Source organism: Zingiber officinale, chromosome 2A, assembly GCF_018446385.1.
Source record: "Zingiber officinale cultivar Zhangliang chromosome 2A, Zo_v1.1, whole genome shotgun sequence".
NCBI classification, from domain to species: domain Eukaryota; kingdom Viridiplantae; phylum Streptophyta; class Magnoliopsida; order Zingiberales; family Zingiberaceae; genus Zingiber; species Zingiber officinale.
In genome coordinates this window covers 45,357,182-45,366,063 of record NC_055988.1, presented here as the reverse complement: position 1 = coordinate 45,366,063, position 8,882 = coordinate 45,357,182, and positions in this window count along the sequence as shown.

The window sequence follows — 8,882 nt, the reverse complement described above, 5'->3', positions numbered from 1 at the left end:
TGTTTACCATCAATCAACTCAACTATGACATCATGTTTGTTTTTGTCTAATTTGGACTTGTTAACCTATATTTATTTATTAATCGACTAATTATTCATTATATTCAATAGAACCTGAATTTAATATAATTACATTATCTATTAATCAAATTTTCTATTAGTAGATTGATCTAGAGTTTATTTTGATCTCCTCTTATTCTTTAATTAATTTGACGATTAATTATAAATTGATTCCATAATTTACTACTCTTTACATACTTTAATATACTCTATAAAAATTATATGAGATAAACGTGTTCATCTTCTATTAAAATTGAGTTTATTTTAATTGTATTATCTATTAACTAAATCTTCTGCTGATTGAGTCATCCATCAACTGTTACTTCATCATCAGTTGATTGTTTTACACTAAATTCGCCCAAATTTTAATTTTGTGACTTCAGATTCATCAATTGACGGCTCAACTTCGTCAGTCAACTAACAGTTTGATTCCAATAGAACCAAAGCAAAATCCATGTCATGCAAAGAGGCCTCATGTCTCCTAGATTTTCAACCTTGACTTACGTAGTATTAGCATCAACCTATAAGATCTTCCCACTTATCCAACTGATTAATCTGGATCCATTGGAACTTTCATTTGCTTAGACTTGTGTCAACTTTGACAAGACTTTCACTTACTTAGAGTTCACTCATTGAGATTTCAACATCTATCGAACATTTTGTCACGTCCCGAGGGAGTTTCTGCTTGATAAATGGACAACATCTCCCCTTTATAATAACATATGAAACCTGGATAACATGACAACAAGGCAATACAAGATAATGTAGGATCGTTGCACTGGAAGGAGGGAGAGAGAGGGGGGTGCTCGTGGCTTTCACGTTCGTTTAAAAACAATCGGAGCGAGTAAAGGTAGCGGAAATAAAGACACAACAAACAATTGCAAACACCAAGATTTATTTGGTTCGGAGCCTGTGGCGACTCCTACTCTAAAGTCCGCACGTGAGAGTGTTTTCGTTGGACAATTATTAATCAATCATAAAGAGTACAAGTACAATGATTACAAGTAATTAGAAAAATTAAAGAATACTAACGACTTAGAAATTTAAATCTTCAGCACGGTGGTCGTCGGGGGAGCTTTTGAGCATTGAGGAAGCGTTTTCACAGTAACACGAAGAAGCGAAAGTTGCTTAGAATATTATATTTTAGGTGCTAGTCGAATGCTTCTTTTATAGGTTGTTCCGGATGCCTGAATCCCTTCTGAGCACCTAGACCATGACGTAGGCTTGTCCAATCAGCGTGCTCCTATCGATGAGATAAAGTTTGGCATTCTGGGCGCCATGATCGTGAAGGCGCCTGCCCAGGCGCCTCGCCAGGGAGGAAGTCTCTCGGGCGCCCAAACCAGCTCTGGGTGCTCGGATCACGAAGGCGCCTGCCCATGCACCTCGCCCGGGTGGAAGTCTCCCGGGCACTCGGACCAGCTGCAGGCACCCGAACCCTCTCATTTTGCTACTTCATTTTTCTACAAAAGAATGTTAGTCTAGACAATAATATATAATGAAATATAAGTTTTGACAGTTTTTGGATTGTCTGATCCTAACTTTGAGTTTCATTAAAACTCTAGGTTGGACCGACACCTACTGTTCCCTCTTCGGGGAGCGCGTCCTCACCTACTCCTCTCGGAAGAGATTACCTTTTGCCAGATCGGTCATCCAAACTGTCTGGACTTCTGCTCAACATCTGAGGCTTCAAGGTCTTTTCGTTGGACGTCCGATCCCTGACCCGTCGTCTAGTCTTCCACTTAGCATCCGCAAATCCTAGGACTTCCACCTAGAATCCATGATCCTATGATTTAGCCTGACGTCCTTGTCGTACTAAGACTTTGCATAGTTTTCCGTGTTAGGGATCGGTAGCCGGCTAGAAGGGGGGTTGGATAGCTAGGTCACCCCCAACTTCTTTTCTTCTCTACAAAAGATTAGTGCACACGCGGAAATACAACTAACTAATGAAAACAATAAAGAAAGAATACCAAATCGCTAACAAGCTCGATGTAACGTGGTTTGGAGATTGCTTGCTCCTACTCCACGGCGTGTCCTTGAGGTGGACGAGCCCTTGATCCTTCGGTGGATCAATCCCAGGCAATCTCCGGCTAGAGCTTTCTCCTTCTCTGTGGAGCAAACCTCTCACAAAGGATCTCTTCCTCTTTACAATGATGAACTTAGGTTTAGGAGGAAGAGAGTATGACTTGGAAGCTTTGGGCAAAGATTAGGAGTTTTCAACAAGCATGAGTCACCTCCTTCAAGCCCCAAAGCTTCCCTTAAATAAGAGGAGAGAGTTGATCATCATATCAACTCATCTCGGCACTAGTCGACTGGAAAAACCATCAGTCGACTGGTGTTACCGTTAGAGGTAGCTAATGGCTACTTTCCAGCACCAACGGTCATTTACCAGTCGACTGCTAAAACTAGCAGTCGACTGGTAGCTGTTTCCTGAGCGAACAGAATGCTTTTGTTCACTGCCAGTCGACTGCTAAAACATGCAGTCGACTGGTGCAGTCGACTGCTAAAAGTTGCAATCGACTGGACTGCACCTTGTTACACACTCACACTCATCCTCTCCGGAGTCGCCTTTGAAGTCCTCTTCCTCGGCCTTCGTCCCTCAGATGCACCCGAGCCCGCAGCTCCTCTCCGTGTCATCCTTCAGGTTGCCTTGAAGTCTACTTCCCTCGGCTCCACTCCGTTGCTCCTCGTCCGGCGGTCCCTCGGATGCCTTCCACACCATCCTTCACCAACTCAAGGATCCGAGCCCTAGGATGAGCTTCCCAAGCTTAGTTGCACCAAGCTCCTCATGTGTGTTTCACCAAGTTCTGCAAAACTCAAACACACATGTCAAACACATATGAAAGCCTAACTTAAACTCTTTGACACACACATCAAAACCATGATCGTACCGATCAAACTTAGGTCGATTGCACCAACAATCTCCCCCTTTTTGATGTGTGGCAATATTTTATGTTAGGCATTAATAACAACATAAAAATTAAAAGAAATATGTAAACATGAAGCATAATTCCCAAGCTCCCCCTTAACATATGCTCTTCAACCTTAATTTTCAAGTTTTGCACACAATTAGGTTTCTAACTTAAACCTTTCCCATTTCTCCCCCTTTGACACCATCAAAAATTGTACCAAACATGTACACATACCTAGGTATCAATGGGGACTTAAAATTTCCCAAAACCAGCTTTTGACAGTGCTGGAAAACAGGTACCAGTCGACTGCTAACTGTCGCAGTCGACTGGCACATTATAAGCTGAATTTCAACCTTCCGAAGTCAACTTCAGAAATGCATAAAAAATTCTAGAAAATTCAAAAAATCATGAAATTTTGAACACATATTTCTTTTAATGTCCTTTAATAAGTAAAAATATGTTTTCATGGAAATTCATCATATTTTTAAAGTTTTGATAAAAACTCAAACACCTTGAAAAACACTCAAGTTTATATCAAATTAAACCCTAGTTTTGAATTCATATGTTTTAAAATAACTATCCACTATAAATAAAACATAGAATTGTTTTCAAAACATTTGAAATGTTCAACTATGATCTATGGGCAAGATGTTTATTAATTAAACATTTGTTTTCCCCATAATTGGCCTATGATCACTAAAAATTGATACATCACATAACTCATCAAAATGCCATAAGCATAAGTGAATTATTTGTATCATCCTAATATCTCACATTTATGGTTAGAAAATAATGCAAATCATTTTGAGATAGAGGTAACCTCTACTTAGCCCTTTTGATCATGATTTTCTATCAAGGCTAAGTGCTCCTCCTTAAGGTCTCAAGTCAACCATTTTTCAAGGATTTGAATTATGATTATCATGGTTGACTTGATCCAAAATCCTCTAACCCTTGAGGATTGATTTTGGTACCCAATAGAGGTTCTTCTTAATTGGGTTTACCAAATACTCATTAGGAATCCATTTCCTATCTATGGTCTTTGTCTTGGGTTGCCCCCTAGCAATTAAACAATGATAGACTTTTTCATTGTTGGATTCCTTATACCCTAAACCCTTTTTGTTGAAACTTGCCCTTTGGCTCCCAATAATCATGTTTAGGGTATTTGAGCCAATTTCAAATTTTCTAAGGGCATTGGTAAGATATTCTACCTTTTCCCTTAATTTCCTATTTTCCTCTTCTAAACATGAATCAGATGAACTTGTAGAAGAAGCATTCATATCATTGTCCTTAGAGCACATGGATTTTAATTTTTCTTCAAGGCAAACAATATCATTTTTCAAAAACTTATTTTTCCTTTTTACCTTAAACAAATCCTCATTTGTACTTTTAATAATCTTAATTAAAACATGGGGAGGAAGATTATATACCTCACTTACTGAGACGCCCGAATCTGATGTTTGACCTCCCCCTTCACTTGAGCTCCCTTCTTCATCTTCACTTGAGCTCTTTCCCTCTTCATTTTCGGATGAGGTGGAGGCTACATCATCAATTCCCATTAGAGCAAAATTGACTACATGGTGCTCTTCTTCCTCCGATGATAATGATGGATCATCCCATGTTGCTTTTAGGTTTTGAGCCTTTTTCCCTTTTTCTTTTGTCTTCTCCTCCTTTTTCTTCCCTTCCTTCTTCTTCAAGAGAGGACAATCATCTCTTATGTGTCCTTCTCCTTGACAATTATAGCAAATAATCTTCCTTGTCCTACTTTTGCTTCTAGAACTTTTCCTAGCACGAGATTTGTTAGAAGAAAAAGATTTAAATGCCTTTCTCATCTTCCTTACCATATACGCTTCTTGATCGCTATCCATTGAGGCACTTGATTCTTCGGAGTCGGAAGATGGTGGTGATGAAGATTTCTTCTTCTTTCCCTTTCCCTTGTTTGCCACAAGGGCTAATCCTCTTGATCTATGAGCTTCTCCATCTAATCCTTCAATTCTTGTTTCGTGAAGCTCCATTGTTGAGAAGAGTTCATCTAGAGAGGATTTCTCTAGATCCTTTGATATGTAGTATGAATCTACATTGGAGCTCCAAGTTGTGGTTCTTGGGAAAGCATTTAGGGCTTTCATCATCATGTCTCGATTTGAAAGTGCCTCACCTACACTTGTTAGCCCATTAATAATTTCCTTAATTCTAGAATGTAAAATTGATAACTTTTCTCCTTTCTCAAGCTTGATATTGTTGAGTTGAGTTCGAAGGAGGTCTCTTTTTGCCAATTTTACTTCCGATGTCCCTTCATGAAGCTCCACTAGCTTTTCCCACAAGTCTTTGGCACTTGTATAGTTTCCAATTCTTGTTACTTCTTGTTGTGGAAGAACATGTAGTAGGTGATGCATTGCCTTGGAATTTGCTAGATGCTCTTCTTTTTGCCTTTTGGTCCATCTTGTTATGTCGACTGTCTCATTGCGTTCATCCTTGGGTTCTTCAAAACCACTTCTCATGATTACCATAATGTCAAAATTGGTATTGAAAAATACCTCCATTTTCTTCTTCCACCATGAGAAGTCCCCTTCGAATTTCGGTGGATGAATATTTGAGCCAGCCATTTTGATGAAATGTTCTTCTCGGCGATTAGTCCGTTGAAGGGCGTCCTCGCTCTGATACCACTTGTTAGGGATCGGTGGCCGGCTAGAAGGGGGGTTGGATAGCTAGGTCACCCCCAACTTCTTTTCTTCTCTACAAAAGATTAGTGCACACGCGGAAATACAACTAACTAATGAAAACAATAAAGAAAGAATACCAAATCGCTAACAAGCTTGATGTAACGTGGTTCGGAGATTGCTTGCTCCTACTCCACGGCGTGTCCTTGAGGTGGACGAGCCCTTGATCCTTCGGTGGATCAATCCCCGGCAATCTCCGGCTAGAGCTTTCTCCTTCTCGGTGGAGCAAACCTCTCACAAAGGATCTCTTCCTCTTTACAATGATGAACTTAGGTTTAGGAGGAAGAGAGTATGACTTGGAAGCTTTGGGCAAAGATTAGGAGTTATTCAACAAGCATGAGTCACCTCCTTCAATCCCCAAAGCTTCCCTTAAATAAGAGGAGAGAGTTGATCATCATATCAACTCATCTCGGCACCAGTCGACTGGAAAAACCATCAGTCGACTGGTGTTACCGTTAGAGGTAGCCAACGGCTACTTTCCAGCACCAACGGTCATTTACCAGTCGACTGCTAAAACTAGCAGTCGACTGGTAGCTGTTTGCTGAGTAAACAGAATGCTTTTGTTCACTGCCAGTTGACTGCTAAAACATGCAGTCGACTGGTGCAGTCGACTGCTAAAAGTTGCAATTGACTGGACTGCACCTTGTTACACACTCACACTCATCCTCTACGGAGTCACCCTTGAAGTCCTCTTCCTCGGCCTTCGTCCCTCAGATGCACCCGAGCCCGCGGCTCCTCTCCGTGCCATCCTTCACGTTGCCTTGAAGTCTACTTCCCTCGGCTCCACTCTGTTGCTCCTCGTCCGGCGGTCCCTCGGATGCCTTCCACACCATCCTTCACCGACTCAAGGATCCGAGCCCTAGGATGAGCTTCCCAAGCTTAGTTGCACCAAGATCCTCATGTGTGTTTCACCAAGTCCTGCAAGACTCAAACACATATGTCAAACACATATGAAAGCCTAACTTAAACTCTTTGACACACACATCAAAACCATGATCGTACCAATCAAACTTAGGTCGATTGCACCAACACTCCGGACTAGGACTTCATTGCCTAACCGCAGCTAGGACATTCCACTTGCCTAACCTGAAGGCGCTGGAATTCCGTTCTGTTTCAATTTCCTTGTACAAAAAAAATTGTACAAGAACAAAACTCATCCTAGCAATCCGCATGTTCGATCAAAGATGTGTTTGATCAATCAAGCAAGTTCTTGAATCATCAAAACACACCTTGATCGAAATACAAGATCGCTGGCCTCTTGTGTTGGTATTCAAAATTAATACGAAGAAAACAAAACTAGTTATGCAGCGGGATTAAAGAACTAGTTGTACCTTTCTTCGTAGCCAAAGACCTCTTGATCTTCTGCTGTATTCCTCTTCTCTTCTTGGACATCGTGTAGGCGACGATCTACCAAGACAACCCCACCCTCATTCTCTTCTCGGTTTCCAAACCGCCGGCTACAAAAGGAGGCTCTTAGGATGGGGCACCTTCTAATCTTCTTCCTTCTCTTCTTCCTCTTCTTCAACTTCTTCCTCTTCTCCAAGGCACCGCCTACTAAGTGATCTAGCAAAGAGGGGCGCCGACCCTAGTAGGAGGGGCGCCGGCCCTCAAGGATAAGGGGAGGGGAGCCGACCCTAGTAGGAGGGGCACCGACCCTCAAGGATGAGGGGAGGGGTGTCGGCCCTAGCTTGGGAAGATGTGGGTGGTGCCGGCCACCAAGGAGGAAGAGGGGAGATAAGGGGCGCCGGCCGTAAAGGGAAGGATGTGTGCCACTGGCCCTAGGTGGAGAAGGGGCTTGAGGAAGATTAGGAAGATTAGAAAGTTAGATTTTGGGGCCACCACCTACTTCTTTTTTATAGGCTTGCCGTTGGTTACAAAGAAAGAAAAATTAATAGAATTTTGTTTAGAAAAAAATCTCCTTTTTATTTTTTTTCTAAAACTAATTCTGTTAAGAAAAAAATCTACGTTTCTTTAACCAAGTTAAACCAAACCAAGTTAAGTTAAACCAAACCAAGTTAAATTAAACCAAACCAAGTTAAGTTAAACCAAACCAAGTTAAACCAAATCGGATGGGTGGATGCGAGGCTATATATAGAGGCTACAACAGGGACCTAGAAGAGGAATTGGTTTAGGCCTCCTGATGGGTTTGAGCTTCTTGTGTTCGGTCCGAACACCCAACCCAAGTCCATCAATAATAACCCGTACCACTAAAGGGTTATTATTGAACTACCGCACCAATCCCATATTACAATATGAGCTCCTTCTTATTATGAGTGTGTTAATCTTCCCGTGTTTAAGATATAGTATGACCGTTAATTAAATGAGTTACTGACAACTCAATTAATTAACATCTGATTCCAAGAGTAGTACCACTCAACTTCATTATCATGTCGGACTAAGTCCACCTGCAGGATTTACATGATAATCCTTATGAGCTCCTGAAGGGGACATCATCAACCTAAATAATTAGGACACAGTTACCTTCTATAATCAACAACACACCATATAAACAGTACTATTTCTCAACTCATCAAGCCTATTAATTTAACGAATAAATCTCACCCATTGATAAATTAAAGAAATAAATACTAAGTATATGTGCTTATTATTATATAGGGATTAAGAGAACGTACATCCATAATAATAGAGGTTTTGTTCAATTATATATAGTCAGTATAAATCGAACAACCTCAAACGGTCTTGCTCAATACACACATAGTGTACTAGTGTAATTTTATAGTCAAGATAGAATAATACCAAATTACACTACGATCGTTCCAATGGTTTGTCCCAATCCATCTTGGTTGTGAGCCACTATTTATAATTTATAAGGAACCGATAACATAATTTTCTGTGTGACACCACACACCATGTTATCTACAATATAAATTAAATGGAAAATTGCATTGACATGCAGACATTTGATCAAAGTGATTCTCATTTCAAAATATTTCAAAACAGATGTTCATACAAAAACTAGGCTTATAGTATATATCCCAACAATCTCCCACTTATACTAAAAGACTATGCTGCCATAAATGCTGCCGTACATCTGATTTCCTTCCCTTCAACATGCCTATCAAAAGCTCCAACTGGAAGGGCCTTAGTGAAAGGATCTGTCAGGTTATCTACTGATATAATCTTGGTGACAACAACCTCTTCTTGTTTTATGATGTCTCGTATCAGGTGGTACTTGCGCT